The 20078-nt window shown below is 36.7% G+C and overlaps 1 protein-coding gene and 1 pseudogene across 5 annotated transcripts in view; both read right to left on the reverse strand.

The window, feature by feature from the left end:
- The window catches only part of SEC24B (SEC24 homolog B, COPII coat complex component), a 96019-nt gene that overhangs the window by 68472 nt on the left and 7469 nt on the right, over window positions 1-20078 (reverse strand). The gene's annotated exons all lie outside the window — the stretch shown is intronic.
- Window positions 18585-19705, reverse strand: LOC309863390 (syntenin-1 pseudogene; annotated as a pseudogene). Its single transcript has one exon. The product of its transcript is annotated as a syntenin-1 pseudogene (transcript).

A 20078-nucleotide genomic window follows, 5' to 3' on the forward strand; every position in this document is an offset into this window, starting at 1 on the left:
GCCTGATCTTGGGTGCTGGTTTCCCTCTCTTAAATCACTCAGTTTGAACAATGCTGCCAAGTTGTGAAGAGCCCTATGGAAAAATCCATGAGGTAAGGAACTGAACGCTGTGGCCAATAGATAAAGAGAAACTGGGGCCTGCACCAACCCCATCAGTGAACTTGGGAGCAGATTCTTCATACCCAGTAGAGTCTTGAGAAAACTATAGCCCCAGCTGACAGCTTGACTAAAATCTCATCACATCCAAAGTCAGAACCACCCAGCAAGGTTGCTCCCAAGTTCATGTCCCTCAAAAACTCTGAGATCAAATATTAGCTATTTAAACCACTAAATTTGGGGGTATTTTGTTACGCAACAATAGATAACTATTATACCCAGTATAGACAAAGTGCAAACCTTTTTTATTAGCTTCTTTTAAACTATAAAAGTAACAATATACCCACTGTAAAAAAAAAATATTCAAATAATGAAGAATACAAAATAAAAAGTACAATTCCCCCTCTTTTCCTGGTAGCTAATATCCTTCTTTCCACATGTATCTATTACTTAATGGCTTTTTTATATCCTTCATAACACAGTTCCAAAACCTCCTTTTCTTTTACTTAATGTGTCCTGAATATCCTTCTATAAGCATACATAAATCTTCACTATTCTTCTAAAAATCTACACAGTATTTCATTAGAGATGTAACATTATTTACTAAATCTCCCTTGATGAATATTTATTTCAGGGACTGATCTAATTTATATTTATGAGGTCAACCTTTGTAATGAATCCGTAGGATAAGTTCCTAGATGTGTAACTGGGAGTTCAAAGGGATTGTGCTTTTAAGATTGACAATTACTGTCAAATATCTCTTCAGAAGTCTATCAATTCATACCTCCTATGAATAATGCTTAGGAGTGCCTCATCTTCCCAACATTGAGTAACATTTCAATCTTTGCCAATCTGATAGGGGAGAAACATTTCAGGTTGCAGTACTTAACTGAGTAATGCTGAGACTCTTTCCAGATACTTCTTAGCTACTTAGGTGTCTTCTCTGTTATTTGCCCTTTTCTCACAGTCTTGTGCTTTCCATAATGATTTATAAATGTTCTTGTATATTAAAAAATTTAACCTTAAATTATTATTATGTACTACACGTATTTTCCATCAGGTTACTATTTTTTGACCTCGTTCATTTTAAAACCATACTTAAAGAGCCTTCCCTTTTCTTTCTTTTTTTTTTCTTTAAAGGCAGAGAGAGAGGAAAGCAGAGAGAGAGGAAGGCAGAGAAAGAGGAAGGGAAGCAGGTTCCCCCAGGACCTTGGGATCCCGACCTGAGCCTAAGGCAGAGGCTTTACCCATTGAGCCAGACACCCAGGCGCTCCGAGCCTTCCCTTTTCTAATGTTATATAAATATATACTCATTTTCCTCTAATGCTTTTAATACTTCCATTGACATACATATTTATTTCCTTGATCACTAGAGACGTATTTTTATCAATATTATTCAAATTAACATTAATCTTAGTATTACTTTTATTACTATTATAAATATCATTAAACATATTACATTATGTGCCACTCACTGTCCTTCGAAGCAAATTTATCATTATACCCACTTTACAAGTTAGGTAAATGAGGCACAGAAGTTAAGTACTATATTTATTTATTTTTTTATTTTTTTATTTTTTTAAAGATTTTACTTATTTATTTGACAGAGACACAGCAGGGAGCCCGACTCGGGGCTTGATCCTAGGACTCTGGGATCATAACTGGAGCCGAAGTCAGATGTTTAATGACTGAGCTGCCCAGGTGCTACCTAAGTTAAGTCCTTTAATACAGTCACATGCTTAGGAAGTAACAGGACCAATATAAATCAAGTAACCAGGCCCAAATCCATGCTTTTAAAACAACGACCTCCCACCCACACCATACTAAAGTCTGGCTAGCTTTCCTTAGCCCAGCAAATGGTCAATTGTCCCTAACAATGGAATTCTAGTCTTGGTTCCAAAGAAGGGCAAACTTTATCCTCGAATCTAATTTTTCTATGTTGTGGAAGGAAATCATTATCTGTACCATACCTTAAATGAAAGGACAACAAAAAAAATATTCACAAGCTGTTTCAAGTTCACTGACACAAAGGAAGTGCCACTTCCTTTGCTATAATAATGTATCAAAATAGAAATAATGTATTATAATATAATGATGCATTAAATTATATAACAATGTATTAATAACAATTAAATAAAATATAATAATAAAGTATTACATGTATATAATAATGTATTAAATAATGTATTAAAAATAGAAATATAATATATATTGCCATAATATATAATATTACTATAATAATGTATTAAATATGCTATAATAATGTATTAAAAATAGAAAACATAAAAATATAAAAATGCTTGTTATAAAATATATATGAATAAAGCTTATCTTTTCTTATTCTGTTTTCAATTTCTACTCAATAATGGAGTGGCAGCTTAAGTTTGGTCACATAAATACATATTCTATGGTAGAAAAAAAGATGACTTATGTAATCAAACTATAAGGAAAAAATAACATCCATACTTATTATAATTCCAAGAAGTATACAAAGAACCCAAACTCGATAATGCTGTTTTACTAGGTGTATAATTTACTTTTCTTACAGGATATTTTACATGGTCATAGTTCACCTGAAAGAATTTATTTACTTAAAAGGAAAAGAGTCAATAGGAATCTTTCATTAACATGCCAAAAAAAAAAAAAAAAAGAAATGTTCTCCCTCCTTCTTTCCTTAAATATACAAAGATGGTTTGCTACTCTTGTCTTTAGTCTCAGAAAACTCTACACTGGTAAGACTTAATTAGTGAAGAGAAAAGCCAAGTCAGAATTAGACAAATCTATTTAAGTATCTATCCACTTAATAAATACTGTGGCTCATCATGCTACATGATCTGAAAACAGGGAAATAACCATCAGTATGTCCAACCTACTCAAATATCATTCTTCTAAAACTAACAGAAATGTTGTAACTAGATGCTAGAATTTATCAGAAGTGAACTACCCACCAGAGGAACTTTTTTACTTCCCAGTCCATCAAAGAAAGTGCTTACTTCAGGGGAATGTGAAGGTATACAGAGCTAACAATATGTCAATGCTCACCATTCCTTATTCTATATCAAGATCTAAATGTTCTAAATGTATGAAAAGTATACAAAAATAATTTGGTCAAAATGATGAGTGAATCAAGACTTCTTTGGAAGAAAAATATTTCCTTTCAAATATTTTAAATCAATTTTCAAAAGCTTCTACTTAAAAAAAAATAAACATAAGGATCAGCTTAAATAAAAAGAAAATGGTATCTAGGACATGTAAAAATATTTTTTAAAAAATTTTGTCTTACCATGACCTAACAAGAAACACATTTTCTTCAACTTTAAAATGTATTCGATAACTCTCCTAATTTTATTATGGTTTAATACCAAAACTAATATTAAAGTTTTATTTCCGGGGCGTCTGGGTGGCTCAGTGGGTTAAGCCGCTGCCTTCGGCTCAGGTCATGATCTCAGGGTCCTGGGATCAAGTCCTGCATCGGGCTCTCTGCTCAGCAGGGAGCCTGCTTCCTTCTCTCTCTCTCTCTCTCTCTCTGCCTGCCTCTCAGTGTACTTGTGATTTCTCTCTGTCAAATAAATAAATAAAATCTTAAAAAAAAAAAAAGTTTTATTTCCTCTGTATATACTAAAACCAAGCCTGGCAAATATAAATACATAAGTCATATAAACTTATTCTCTTTTATTTTTTACACAATCTATAAATCATGGGCATTTCATTAATATTAGCAGTTTCATTTGCCTGTATTTCCTATAATTCCCTCAGTAACTGTGACAGTTTTAAAACATGGTCCCCAAATTCTCTGATACTGTGGGGACTAAAGGGTGAAATCTGTCTACTTCCCCTGAATTTGAGCAGGCTTATCACAGCTTCCACCAAGAAAGATTGGCAGAAGCAAAGCTATGTGATTTCCCTGCTTGGTCAGAGACAATTCAGTTGCTGTGTTGTTTGATGGAACATTTGCATGTGGATTCCTGAGCAGCTAGATATGTAGGAAGTCCAATTATTCCACAGCTACCATGGTCTGGGGAAGTCAAACCACATGGAGAGTTCACCTTTAGGAACTCAGGTTTGAAGTTTGGGAGATGTTGACTCATTAGCCATCAAAACACCTCTGAGTCTGCTAAGCTGAGGCCCTAGACATCACAGAACAGAGAAAAGCCATCTTGGTACTGCCCTGTGCAAAGTCCTGATCAACAGAATCTGTGAGCATAATAAAATACTTGTTTTCAACTATAAAATTTTGGAATAATTTATTATGTAGCAATAGTAACTGAAGGCAGTAACTAACTACTTTTTTTAAAAGTTAGAATCCAGGGACACCTAGGTGGCTCAGTCACTTAAGTGCCTGTCTTTGGCCCAGGTCATGATCCCAGGGTCCTGGAATCAAGTCCTGCATTGGGCTCCTTGCTCAGGAGGGAGTTTGCTTCTCCCTCTGCCTGCCACTCCCCCTAACTGTGTACTCTCTCTCTCTCTGACAAATAAAAAAAATATTTTTTTTAAAAAAAGGTTCAGATTCCAGATTCTAAAACTGAAAAACATCCACCTTTCCCTAAAACAAAAATGCATTATATTCTTAAAAGTCCAGACATCATAGTTTCAGTAAGTCTTACATAAGAAAGTATTATTTTCAAATAAGTTAAACATAGTATGTGTACATATGTAGAGAATGCACTAAGTTATCCTATTCTTTTAGAAAAATAGTTCCTTCCTAGAATACATTACTTGGGAGCTATAAAGCATAAAGAAAATATTAAAAAATTTAATCAGGTACACTAGGAAAGAATGAAAGGAAAAAACAACAACAACTAAGTGCTGAAAACTGGATCTATCACAAGAGGTAAAAACACCTGGAATCATACACATGTGCTATAGACCTGCACTATCCAATATGGCAGCCACCAGTGACACGCGGCTATTATGTACTAGAATATAGCTAATCTGAATTAAGTGAAAAAACTAAGATATCTCAGTAATTTTTTAATATTGAATACATGTTAAAATGATGTTTTATATATTATGATAATTGGATAAATCAAAATTGATTTTACTTCTTTTTGCTATCTAAAATTACATGTGTAAGCTATTAAGTTCCTACTGAATATAACTATTAAGACAGAAAAATATAAACAGAAAAAAGAATATCAGTGTGTAGGAAATGCTTTCAACCTAGGCCTAAACATTAAGGTTGGACATTAGTAGAAACATTAATTATAAAAAGTATTTGGAGGTACTACTAAATTTCATTAATGCTACTGATTTTTTTTATTATGTTCAATTAGTCACCATACATCATTAGTTTTTAATGTAGTGTTCAATAATTCACTAGTTAATGATACTGAGTTCTTTAAAAAAAAAAAAGAAAGAAAAGAAAAGAAAAGAAAAAGAACTGGCTTTCTGGGATAATTTAGATGCACATATTATTTTGGATTAAAAATGGTTCTGGGGCGCCTGGGTGCCTCAGTTTGTTAAGCAACTGCCTTCAGCTCAGGTCATGGTTCCAGAGTCCTGGGACAGAGTCCCACATCCGGCTCCCAACTCCATGGGGAGTCGGCTTCTCCTTCTGACCTTCTCTGCTCTCAGGCGCTCTCAGGTTCTCTCTCGCTCTCTCTCTCAAATAAATAAAATCTTAAACAAAAAAAAAAAAAAAAAAGTGGTTCTGCAGGGGTACCTGGGTGGTTCAGTTGGATAAGCATCATCTGCCTTTGGCTCAGGTCATGATCCCAGCATTCTGGGATCAAGTCCCACGTTAGGCTCCCTACTCTGCAGGGAGCTTGCTGCTTCTGCCTCTCCCCTCACTCATTCTCTCAATCTCTCTCTTTTTCTCTGTCTCAAATAAATAAAATCTTAAAAAAAAAAAAAAAAAAGCAAAATGGCTCTGCAGTGTATTAGACTGCTGATATTTTAATACTTCTAAAATAGAGATAAAGGCTGTGGAGGAAAGGATAAACTAGTTACATATGTGGATAGTCAAATTTTTGAAAAATAACTCTAGAAAACTGTTTTTCGAACTACAAATGTTATATATAGTCATTGCAAAAAGAGGCACAGGAAATTATCAAATAAAAACCATCCATAAACTTACCACCTGAGATAACTACTATCAATAACCCAGTAATTTCTTCTTGGATTTATCTAATTTAAACAAAAGTAGAATTATAATTTACATTTTAAATGATTTGTTTATGTAGCCTGACTTGAATATCTTTTCATCATGATTTTTAAATGTCTGAATAACCATTATATAAATTTACCATATTTTAATCACTTTTCTATTTATCACCATTTAGGTTATTTTCCATTTTTAAAAAAACATAAAGCTACACAATGATAAAAGCATTTGTAGGTAAGTCTGTGTGTTCATTCATTTTACTTCCCTGAAAATTATTTCTTGTCAGTTACAATTGTTGGGTCAAGTCCCTAGCTGGCAGCTTAACTAACTGTATAGACAAAGTAGAGACACTGAGATATTCAGTAAAAAAAGAAAAAAAATCAGGCAGAGACCAGACTCAAAGTGGTCCCCAAAGATGAATTTAGCAGACAAAGGCTTCAAAGCAGCTATTATAAATATGTTCAAAAAAGAAAATATATTTAAGGAATTGAAAAAAATAACATCAGTAAATGAACAGAGAGTACCAAAACAGAAATGAAAACTATTTTGAAAATGAAAATCAAAATAAAGCTGAAATAATTATGTTAGATGGCTTCATCAGTATGACAGAAGAAAAAATCAATGAACCTGAAGAATAATCAATAAAATGATCTAATTTTGGGGTGCCTGGGTGGCTCAGTTGTTCAATGTCTACCTTCAGCTCAAGACATGATCCTGGGTCCTGGGACCGAGCCCTGCATCCGGTTCCCTGCTTAGCAAGAAGCCTGTTTCTCCCTCTCCCACTCTCCCTGCTTGTGTTCCCTCTCTCGCTGTGTCTCTCTCTGTCAAATAAATAAACAAAACCTTTAATTTAAAAAAAGATCTAATTTTGGGGCACCTCCTGGCTCAGTCAGTAGACCACATGACTCTTGACCTTGGGGTTATGAGTTCAAGCACTAAGTTGGATGTAGAGCTGACTTAAAAATGAATAATTAATAAATAAAATGATCTAATTAAAAGAGAAGACTGAAGAAAAATAAAATTTTAGAAACCAGGGGAAGCAGTCTAACATTTATGTAATGAATAAGGGTAGTAGGTTGAACAGCAGCCTCCCAAAAGATACATCCACATCCTAATCCCCAGAATGTGTAGAAATGCTTTTATATGGGAAAGGACCAATATTATCTTTTATGACAGAAGACACACGACTAAGTTAAGGATCATGAGATTATCTGACTGGGTCCTAAATGCCATCACATATATCTTTGAAAGAGGCACATAAAGAGAAGACATAAACATCAAAGCAAAGGCAATGAGAGGATAAAGCAGACTGATGTGGCCAAAATACAGGGAATGCCAACAGCCAACCAAAAGCTGGAAGAGGCAAAAAAAAGATTCTCCCTTAAAGAGAGAATGTGGCCCTGCCAAATACCTTAACTGCAGACTTTGAGTCTCCAGAATCAGAAGAGAATAAATTTCTGTTGTTTTAGGCTACCCAGTTTGTAGTATTTTGTTACAGCCGACCAAGGAAATGCATACAGCAAGGATATAGCACAGCAATTCTCAAAATGTAGTACCTAGAACCCTGGTAATACTGGAGACTCCTGGGGGATCCACAGGTAAAAACTTTCTTAACAATATTAAAATCTCTGCCTTCTTCACTGTGGTGACATTTGTACTAATGGCACAAAAGCAATGACGGGTAACATGCTGGTCCTGTGGCATAAACTGAAGCAATGGCACTAAGCAACACTAGTAATTACCATATTCTTCACTACCACACGCTCACAGTAAAAAAATAAAAGCCACTCCCCTACTCAACAAAGTTCAGGATTTACCATGTACTTTAGTAAGGCAAGAAAAAGAAATAAATGGCACACAGACTAGAAAAGAATAAAGCGATATTTACAGAATGACAGGATTTAAAAAAGAGAGAGAAAAAAAGACAAAAGAAAAGCCTGGAACTAATAGTAAGTGAGTTTATCAAAGTCACAAGACATAAGATCGGTATGTAAGAGTCAAATGCACTTCTCACACTAAATAACGAACAAATAGGATTCACAATTTTTAAAAAACAGTACTATTTATAATATCACAAGAAAGTACTTAAAATATAAATCTAATGAAATATGTGAAGGACCTATATGCCGAAAACTACAAAACACTGAGGAAAGGAAGGATTTCTTTAAAAAAATGGAATGATATACTGTATTTGTGAACTGAAAACCTTGGTTTTAAGATATAAATTATTTCAGTTTTGATCTTTAAGTTTGATGTTGCCGTGATAAAAATACCAATAGGCTCTTTTATAGATATCAACAAGCTGATTCTAAAATTTCTATGGAAAGGCAAAGGTACTAAAATCTCAACAATTGTGAAAAAGCACAGTTGGAGGACTCATATTACCCAATTTCAAGGTTTGCTTTATATGCTACAATAATCCAAAACAGTGTGGTACCAATAAAGGACAGACACGTAGAACATAATAAAAAAGGGGCTCTAGAAATAGAGTCACAAAAATACAGCCAACTGATTTTTGACAAAGCTGTCAAGCCAATTCAATAAAGAAAAGATAGTATTTCCAACAAATGTGGCTGCTGTGGTCCATATTCAAAAAATGAAACTCAACATATCTCAGGTCTTAAGCAAAATTTAAGTCAAAATGACTCATAGATCTGAAAGTCAAATTTTTCTTTGATTTTTTTTTTTTTTTGAAAGTCAAACTTAAAAACTCCCAGAAGAAAGTAGAGAAGATTATGTAGGCATGATTAAGAACAGAAAATACTGGGGCACCTGGGTGGCTCAGTGGGTTAAAGCCTCTGCCTTTGGCTCAGGTCATCGTCCCAGGGTCCTGGGATTGAGCCCCACATCAGGCTCTCTGCTCAGCTGGGAGCCTGCTTCCTCCTCTCTCTCTGCGTGCCTCTCTGCCTACTTGTGATCTCTGTCTGTCAACTAAATAAATAAAATCTTAAAAAAAAATTGAGAAAAGCGACTTTATCAAATTAAAAACCTTCAATTTTCAAAAACCACTAAGAGGATTATAAGACAAGCTACAGACAAGGGGATAATATTTGCAAATCACATGCCCAATGATTTGTATCCAGAATTTATTAAGAAATAATAATCCAACCAAAAACCTGGCAAAAGGTCTGAAAATAGAGTCACCAAAGAAGATATAGGGATGACAATAAACATACACAAAGATGCTCATCATTAATCATTAGGGAATGCAAATTAAACCATGAAACATTGCTATACATCCATTAGACTAACTAAACCCCGCCCCCCCAAAATCACAGAATATCAAATGTTGGCAAAGATGTGGTGCAACAGGAACTCTCTCATTCATTACTGGAGGGAATGCAAAATAGTACTATTTTGCCACCTTGGAAAATAGTTTGGCAAGTTCTATTAAAGTTAAATATAGGGGCGCTTTGGTGGCTCAGTTGTTAAGTATCTGCCTTCAGCTCGGGTTATGACCTCAGGGTCCTGAGATTGAGCCCCGTATCGGGCTCCCTGCTGCGCGGAAGCCTGCTTCTCCCTCTCCCACTCCCCTTGCTTGTGTTCATTCTCTTGCTGTGTCTCTCTCTGTCAAATAAAAAACAACACAGACCCCTGAACAACACAGAGATTAGGAGCAAGAACACCCTGCACAGTTGATCTGAGTATAACTTTTGACTCCCCCAAAACTTAACTACCAATAGTCTACTGTTGACCAAAAGCCTTACCTGTAACAAACTTAACATATATTTTGTACATAACTATACTAAAGTAAGCTATAAAAAAGAAAATGTTACTAAGAAAATCATAAGGAAGAGAACACATTTATAGTACTGTACTGTATTTATCGAAAAAAATCTGCATAAGTGGACGCATGCAGTTTCAACCCATGTTGTTCATAATCAACTGTATTTACCATTTGACCCAGCAGTGCTACTCCGACATGTTTAACCTAAGTGAGCCAAAAACTTGTGCTCCCACAAAAACCAATACATGAATGTTTACAACTGCTTTATTCACAATCAGCAAAAACAAGAAACAATCAAGATATTCAACAACAGAGGATGGTTACACAATCCCAGTACACACATACAATTGAATAGTACACAGTAATAAAAGGGAACAGACAACCGATTCATGCAACAGCACAGATGAATGTAACTCAGTGAGAGAAACGAGACCTAAAAGACTACATATTTTATAAAGATGCCATTTATATGACATTCTGGAAAAGCAGAATGACAGAATTGGAAAACAGAGCAATAGTTGTCAGGGGTGATGCAGGAAGAGATGAAGATTACAACAGGACTATGTTAAGGCCATTTTATAGTAACAGAACTGATCTATATGATACTGTGGTGGTAGATACTTGACTGCATGCATTTGTCAAAACCCACGGAGCTGCACACTACAAAGAATACAAGCAAGTTGTACTAAATGCAAATTTTTGTTAAAAAAAAAAAAAATCAACCAGGATGTCAAGATAATCTAGGATAGGGGGCGCCTGGGTGGCTCAGTGGGTTAAAAGCCTCTGCCTTCGTCTCAGGTCATGGTCCTGGGATCAAGCCCCACATCGGGCTCCCTACTCAACAGGGAGCCTGCTTCCTCCTCTCTCTCTGCCTGCTTCTCTGTGATCTCTGTCTGTCAAATGAATGAATAAAATCTAAACAAACAAAAAAACCCCAACCAAACCAGAAGCTACTAGCACAAACTTCTTAAAAAAAGAAAAAAAAAAAAAAAACTAGGATAGATAGAATAAAAACTGACAGATCAGTCTAATTGCATTACATGTAGGATAACCCAACTGAAGGATGTTAATATATATACACAGAGGGACAGACGTAGATATAATTATGGAGATGTTTACATACATAATTTAGTAGATAAATATATATCTCCTGACTCTGTCTACTGAGAAAGCCTTGAGGCAGTGATATGCCAGGAGCTACAATATTTTCATGGCCCAATTCTCAGTTTCTAAATACCATGCCCTAAAAAAAGGAACTAGGGCTCCTGGGACAAAGGACTAACTCTGGTGCTGGGATAGGGCAAGGAAAAATGGAGTATCTTGAAGTGTCAGAAAGTAGGGAAGCATAGATTGGAAGAATAAATATTGTGAAAATGTCTATGCTACCTAAAGCAATCTACACAATCCCTATCAAAATCCCATCCTTTTTTTTCAAAGAGATGGAATAAATAATCCTAAAATTTATATGGATTCAGAAAAGACCTCGACTAGCCAAAGGAATATTGAAAAAGAAAGCCAAAGTTGGTGGTATCACAATTCCAGAATTCAAGCTCTATTACAAAGCTGTCATCATCAAGACAGCATGGTACTGGCACAAAAACAGACACACAGATCAATGGAACAGAATAGAGAGCCCAGAAATAGACCCTCAACTCTATGGTCAACTAATCTTTGACAAAGCAGGAAAGAATGTCCAATGGAAAAAAGACAGCCTCTTCAACAAATGGTGTTGGGAAAATTGGACAGCCACATGCAGAAAAATGAAACTGGACCATTTCCTTACACCACACACAAAAACAGACTCAAAATGGATGAAGGACCTCAATGTGAGAAAGGAATCCATCAAAATCCTTGAGGAGAACACAGGCAGCAACCTCTTCGACCTCAGCCACAGCAACTTCTTCCTAGAAACATTGCCAGAGGCAAGGGAAGCAAGGGCAAAAATGAACTTTCAGGATTTCATTAAGATCAAAAGCTTTTGCACAGCAAAGGAAACAGTTAACAAAACCAAAGACAACTGACAGAATGGGAGAAGATATTTGCAAATGATGTATCAGATAAAGGGCTAGTATCCAAAATCTATAAAGAGCTTAGCAAACTCAACACCCCAAGAACAAATAATCCAATCAAGAAATGGGCAGGGGACATGAACAGACATTTCTGCAAAGAAGACATCCAGATGGCCAACAGACACATGAAAAAGTGCTCCATATCACTCGGCCTCAGGGAAATACAAATCAAAACCACAATGAGATACCACCTAACGACAATCAGAATGGCTAAAGTTAACAAGTCAGGAAATGACAGATGCTGGTGAGGATGCGGAGAAAGGGGAACCCTCCTACACTGCTGGTGGGAATGCAAGCTGGTGCAACCACTCTGGAAAACAGCATGGAGGTTCCTCAAAAAGTTGAAAATAGAGCTACCCTATGACCCAGCAATTGAACTACTGGGTATTAACCCTAAAGATACAAACGTAGTGATCTGAAGGGGCACATGCACCTGAATGTTTATAGCAGCAATGTCCACAATAACCAAACTATGGAAAGAACCTAGATGTTCATCAACAGATGAATGGAGAAAGAAGATGTGGCATATATATACAATGGAATACTATACAGCCATCAAAAGAAATGAAATCTTTCCATTTGTGACAATGTGGGTGGAACTGGAGGGTATTATGCTTAGCGAAGTAAGTCAATTGGAGAATGACAACTATCATATGATCTCCCTGATATGAGGGAGTGGAGATGCAAAGTGGGGGGGGGGTAGGAAAAGAATAAATGAAACAAGATGTGATCGGGAGGGAGGCAAACCATAAGAGACTCTTAATCTCACAAAATAAACTGAGGGTTGCTGGTGGGAGAGTGGTCGGGAGAGTGTGGTGGGGTTATGGACATTGGGGAGGGTATGTGCTATGGTGAGTTCTGTGAAGTGTGTAAACCTGGCGATTCACAGACCTGTACCCCTGGAGCTAATAATACATCATATGTTTATAAAAAAATTTAAAAATTAAAAAAAAAAAAGAAAGTAGGGAAGCAGTCGAAAAACACAACAGTGGCAGCAGAGAAACACAGGAGACAACCTCAAAGAGATGTCAATGGCTAAAACTGTACCAATCTGAGCAACAAATATAAATAATGATAGTGCTATAATTCAAAGAATAAAGTAAATATTCATGAGTCCAAAATAATAGAAATGACTGAAAATATTTTAAAATGAAAAAAAGAGGGCAAGTCTTCCTTACGGAAAAATACGGAAAAAATCCAAATAATAAATGTAGAATAAACGAGGAAAAGAGAAAATTACCATTAGAATTCCATAGTAAAAATCACTGCAGGTGTGAGCCACTGAGGAATGCTAAATTAGTGGATAAAATTTTTTTTTAAAGATTATTTATTTATTTATTTATTAGACAGAGAGAGATCACAAGTAGACAGAAAGGCAGGCAGAGAGAGAGAGAGGAAGAAACAGGCTCCCTGCTGAGCAGAGAGCCCTATGTGGGACTTGATCCCAGGACCCTGAGATCATGACCTGAGCCGAAGGCAGCGGCTTAACCCACTGAGCCACCCAGGCGCCCAGTGGATAAAATTTTAAGCAGCAGCAGGATAGTAAAGTATCTCCCCAAGAATATTTAGGAATTACTGTAATTTTAATTTCAGCATATAACTACAAATTATTTGATACACCTTACTGCAGAAGGAAAAGTGTAATTCTTAATTCCCCTTCTGTTGAATGTGGGCTGAAGTTAAGTTACTCCTAACAAACAGTAGAAAAAAAATATATTAATTTTGCAGTGGAGGAACTTGGCAGCCTCTATTAGAGACTGAATATGTCCTCTCAAATTCATAAATTGAAACCCTATCCCCCAGTTTGATAGTTTTAAGATGGGGCCTCTGGGAAGTAATTAGACTTAGAACAGGTCACAAGGGTAGGACCCTCATGATGGAATTAGTATCCGTATAAGAAGGAGATGCTTAATGACTGAGCCATCCAGGCGCCCCATCTATGGCATTTTGTCATAGAGGTCTGAGCTAAGACACTTCAATCTAGTGTTCAAGAGATTAACAAAACTAGTAATAAAAGAAGTGGATATATATAATCCCTGATATGATATGATGTGGTAAGGAGACTTCACTTCTGTGCTATTCTTCCTAAAAATTCATAAATTCTTAAGAATCCACCCAGCCTATCATGGGAAAGCATCAGCAAAGTGAGGAACTGTCTACAAAATAACTAACTGGTCCTGTCAAAGCCCTAAAAGACAAACAAAAAACTAAGGCTCTGTCACAGATCAAAGGAAGCTAAGGAGACATGACAACTAAATACAACAAGATATCTTGGACTGTATTCAGGGACAGAAAAAAAAATGGTGGAAATGGTATAGTTTAGCTAATGGTATTTCAGCAACGTTAATTTCCTAGTTTTGATAAATGTACCATGATTTTGTAAGATGTTAAGACATGAGAAGATGTAATACTTAGAGGAAGCTGAGTGAAGAACAAGGCATTTTGTGTACTATCTTTGCATCACTTCTGCAAATCTAAAATTATTGCAAAATAAGCTTTTAAAGCATAAACGGGAAAAAGTGCTGGCAATGACTTACTAAACTGACACAACTTTTAAAAAATTATATTTATTCATTTGAGAAAGAGAGAGAGGGAGTGTGTGCACACATAAGCCGGGGCAGGGAGTGGAGCATGATGAAGGAAGCAGACTCCCCTCTGAGCGGGGAGCCTGATGTGGGGCTCGATCCCAGGACCTTGAGATCATGACCTAAGCTAAAGGCAGACACTTAACTGACTGGGCCACCCAGGCGCCCCTCTATGACACTGTTTTTTAGACAAATGATTGCACCACATATAACCTGAGTGATCTTCCTAGAAAGCAAATCTGGTCATGTTATTTCTCTGTTTAAAGTTTTCTAATGGTTTTTCTTGCCATCAAGAAAAAATTCAAAATTTTAAACATAGTCTGTAAGACATTGGGAGCCACAATCATTCACCAATGCCCCGCTGCCAAAATGTCCATGTCCTACTCAACAGAACATGTGAATATGATACATTACATGGCAAAGGGAGCTGAGGCTGCAGACTGTATCAGGATTGTTAACCAGCTGACCTTAAAAACAGGAGAAAAGCCTGGATTATCCAGGTGAGCTCAACGTAATTGTAAGAGTCCTTAAAAGCAGAACAGAGTCAGGGAGATGTGACTACAGAAGATCCTAAGAGATGGTGCCAGATGTTGCTGGCTTTGAAGACAGAAAGAAGGGACCATGAATCAAGGAATGCGGGCAGCCTCTAAAAGTGGGAAAAGGTAAGGAAACGGATACTCTCCCTCAGCTTCAAGGAAGGAATTCAGCCCTGCTGACGCCTTGATTGCAGCCTTTCTATGTTTTTTAAGAATTTTTTCTTAAAGATTTTATTTATTTATTTAAGAGAGACAGAGAGAGAGATCAGTAAATAAAACATAATTTTGTTAAACCAAAGGTGCCTATCATTACGTCAAAGTGACACAGAATGATGACCTAGTAGGAAGGGAGCAAGGAAGCCACAACATATCAGGAAAGAGTATATGTGAGAGTTTTACCTCAAAAGGCCATCAAAGGGGTTGGTAAGCGCAGAATACAGTTAAGTTGCCTTGTAAAGCCTTCTGAAGGGGATCAAATAAACATGTGATACTTTTCTAAAATCTGCTTTTTTAAAATGCAAGTGTCTAAAGTTTAATTCCTTCAAGAATGCCACCACCTAAAATTTTAGCACTAAGGTAGCCATGAGTATAAAAAGGCTGAGAAACACTGTTCCACACGTACTCTGACCATACTAAATTTTTCTCAAACTGTGTTTGTTCACCTCTGACCACCCCCCAACCTGGAATCTTTAAAAATTCCCTCTTCCCCTCTTCATCTGATCAACTTTTACTCATTCTTCAGATCTCAGTTCAGCTCTGCTTCTAGAAAACATCTGCTAACCCGGCAAGTGAATGGCTACTTAATGATGCATCTGTAGTATCCTGGACCACAATGCTAGCACTTTTCACATGCTACTTTAACTGTCTGACTGCAAACTCAGTGAAGGAGTCTAGTTTGCTCTCAGCTCTATCACATCCCTAAAGCTCAGCATAGTGCCTGGCTCATGGAAACCATTCCTATATTCTGAGTCTAGTAAAGTCTAGTAAATAATCATCAAGTATTTCTGAATCAGGCATTTCCCTCATCATGATGGATCAACAAGGACTACATGGTAAGTAAAAAGAAAACACAAAACTTTAAGAGCTTTCACTACTTAAAGCAACTTACACTCTAGTACAAGAACAAATATGTTCTTGTAGATTTGAACTTGTTTACTGTGCCATTTTACACTTTTTACTCTACTAATTCAAATACAAGAACATCACTTGAAACAAAAGAAAAATAGTAATATACTGTATTTCATTATATCTAAGGTGTTTTGATGATGCTGCTTTTTAAACCTACAAGGTATATTCTGCTACTATAACAAATTACCATAAATTTAGTGGCTTGAAACAACACAAATTTATTATTTTATAGTTCTGGGGGTCAGAAGCCCAAAATCAGTTCATGGGGCTAAGGTCCAAGTGTCATGGGCAGAGATGGTTCCTTCTGAGGCTCCAAGAAGAGAATCCCTCTCCCTGCCTTTTTCAGTTTCTAGTGGCCACCTGTATTCCTTGGCTTGTGTCCCCTTCCTCCATCTTCAAAGCTCATCACTCCCACCTCTGCTTCTGTGGTCTCATTACTTTCTCTGCTGGCTGACTCCTTCTGATTCCCTCTAATCAGGTCTGTTGTGATTATATCAGGCCCACCCAGATCCAGGATAATATCCCCACTTCCTAATCTTAGCTGCAAAGATTTCAAAGATTAGGATGCGAACATAGTACCGGGCCATTACTCAGCTCACCACATCAGATGTCAACGGCAGCTTTTCAAAAAACTATACTGTAACTTCTACAGTTTCAGTGAAACCAATTTCAAAATTTCACCAATTCTGGGACACCTGTTTGGCACAGTCAATTAGTGTCTGCCTTTAGCTCAGGTCATGATCCCAGAGTCCTGGGATGAGTCCCATATCGGACGCCTTGTTCAGCAGGGGCCTGCTTCCCTCTCTGTCTGCCTCTTTCTCTGATGAATAAATAAATAAGATCTTAAAAAAAAAAATTACCAATTCTAAGATGCTCCCCAAATTCAGAGATAAAAATGTAAAAAAAAAGTGTCTTAGAATCGATGAAGTAATATAATTACCGCATCCACCAAAAGAGCATCACAAAAAGAGCATCAACAAATCACTGAAAAGCAGAAAAATTCAGATTATATACAATCTCTGAAAAGCTTCTACATTCTTAGCCTCAAGTGAGGTACGTCTGTATAAAAAAGGAAACAGATTATTCTAACACATTATCTACTCACTGTTATCAAACTGACTTGAGAAGTAAATATAAGATTTTCAACAAATAGGCTATATACCTTTCTTTTTTTATTTATACATATTTAATTAAGATGAAATAGGCATAAACCATAAAGAAAAAAAAATATCAGGATAAAGTGTCACTTCCATTTTGTAGGGAGGGGTCAGGAAATGGAACAGATTACCTGGGAAACATCCTAAGACCACCCCAAAGTAGTGAGGTTACAGAATATTAAAGACAAAATTAAGTATTATTCCACTTAATCTACAAATGAATAAAGGGAGTCAAAACTTTATCCTATTTGGTATAAGAATTTTTACATTTAATATATAGTGAATCATTTCTCAGAAAGTAATACCGGTAAGTTTTAGAAGAAAGAAATTTCCATTACACAACTGACTAGAAAATCTCAAATGCAACTAACCAGCTATGCTATAGCTCAGTATGTACCATTACATTGTTCTGGGCTAGTGTACATTTCAGTTTAACACAGAACTGCATTTTGGGTTTTAGAAAGGCAGCAATAGTTATATTTTGGCTTTTATTCTAGATGCTTAACACAGTTAAGGCGACAGTTGAAGCATATTAAGTAAAGGTAGTTCTAATTAAATGATGATCAACACAATCTCTAGCAACCTACATACACTGTATAATGCTTACATGGAATGAAACCAGTGTACTTAATTGGTATTTTACACGCACACACACTCACACAGAACTAAAAAAACATCAAAAGCAGTCATTCTACATGTACTATGGTTACATATTAAAAATGCAATTATACCATAGAACTAAAGTAATATGAACAGCACTACTTGATATGTAAGATAAAGGTGACTCGTTCTAACACAGAGCTAAGCCTGTATCAGTCATTCTAATCATAATGGCTTGTAAAAGCATCGGGTTTCCAGTAGAGAAACTACTCTATGAAAATCAGTTAAAATCTGTCCAAAGTTTCAAATCAGTAAAACCAGGATAAGGCTACAATGATCTTGAAGTGTGAACAAGATATCCAATCAGAACAGTAAGATTCCCAGGGGCACCTGGGTGGCTCAGTGGGTTAAGCCACTGCCTTCGGCTCAGGTCATGATCTCGGGGTCCTAGGATCGAGTCCCGCGTCGGGCTCTCTGCTCAGCAGGGAGCCTGCTTCCTCCTCTCTCTCTCTGCCTGCCTCTCTGCCTACTTGTAATCTCTCTCTGTCAAATAAATAAATAAATAAATAAAATCTTTAAAAAAAAAAAAAAAAAAAACAGTAAGATTCCCAGCCATAATGTAAGATAGAAAGGTCTTCATGCAGCATATGCTCTCTGGCTCCTAGAAAGCTTCATGTGCATAATATAAAGTTAAGTTGCCCAAGAAGTAAACTGGAGTTCAGTGAAGTTTCCATTGTGCCATGACTTTTAAACCTCAGGAATGGTATGATCCATCAGGCTTTTCATAATGCTTGGTGCCATCCGTTTAATAATATGTTCAAAGATAAAAGCAGGCATGATTGTAATAGTAACTACAGTCTCAGATGTTGACAGTATGTCTGCAATTTGAGAATCCTTCAGCCCAATGACATTCTGCCCATTGACTTCACAGATGTTATGTTCTGTGAGAAGACCATTTCTGGCTGCAGAACTATCTTTCACTATGGATGTTATCTTTCCATTTTTAAAGATAAAGCCAACATGTCCAGTACTATCCTTATGCTTGGTAACTGTCCGTTCAAAGGGCCTGTCACGAACAGTCATAGTAATCTTCTCTCCAAAAGCCTGTTTGAGTACCTTGTGTGCTTTATCAGAGCTCCAGCCTGCACAGTTTTCCCCATTGATCTGGAGTACTTGGTCCCCAAATCTCAGACCAACCAATGAGGCTGGAGAATTTGCCTGGACCAGCTGAACAAATATGCCATTATCTATTGATTTAAGCCTGAGCCCAATTTTTCCATCTTGATCCTTACACAAAATGACTTCACGAATCCCTTGCTTAATTTCTGCTCTACGAATTCCAACATCATTACCAGTTACAGGAGCCACCATATAGTTCATACTAGAAGGTCTTGCCACCAACTGCCCCTGAACTGGTGCTCCAGGGACCACGGCCATATTTGCACGGATTTGTTCTTCATTTAAATCAGGCCCATGTACTGGGAGAGCTCCGGATACAATTTAGGATAGAGATTTCCATCTTGAGAGATGGGAGCAGAAGCTTCAGACAAAATTGCTAGGTTGCCAGGGTTTGCAGAAAAGGCAGTTTGAGCCTGAATAACTTTGTCTACCTTCAGGTCTTCAAGAGATGGGTACAGAGACATTTTTGCAGGACTTTTCTAGGTCACAAGGACCCGCTCGCCGCCGTTGCCGCCCCGCCGCCTCCGGTAACTGGCACGGCTACATACCTTTCAATAGAGGTACTTAGCTGGTCAGCCTGGCTTATACCATCAGTTAGATACCAGTTAGATACAGCCTCTGGTTTTCTCTAGGCATCTATGCCCTTCTTGGCAAGACTAAATTATCACAAGATCTACCCAAAGGATGTATCTGCCTCAGGATCATAATCTCTTTCTAGAGATTAGATTCCCACCAAAAAAAAGTTTATTCTATTCTTGCTGTAAGCAAACCAGAAATGAAAATCCAAATTTACAAGGTAAATATTTTATGAAATATCTAGTCACTATACATTTATAAAAAAAATTAATCATAAGCTCTCCTTAAATGAGGTTCCTCATCTTCTCCCTTGTCAGAGAAG

This window comes from Mustela nivalis, assembly GCF_964662115.1.
Source record: "Mustela nivalis genome assembly, chromosome: 4".
Lineage (NCBI taxonomy): Eukaryota > Metazoa > Chordata > Mammalia > Carnivora > Mustelidae > Mustela > Mustela nivalis.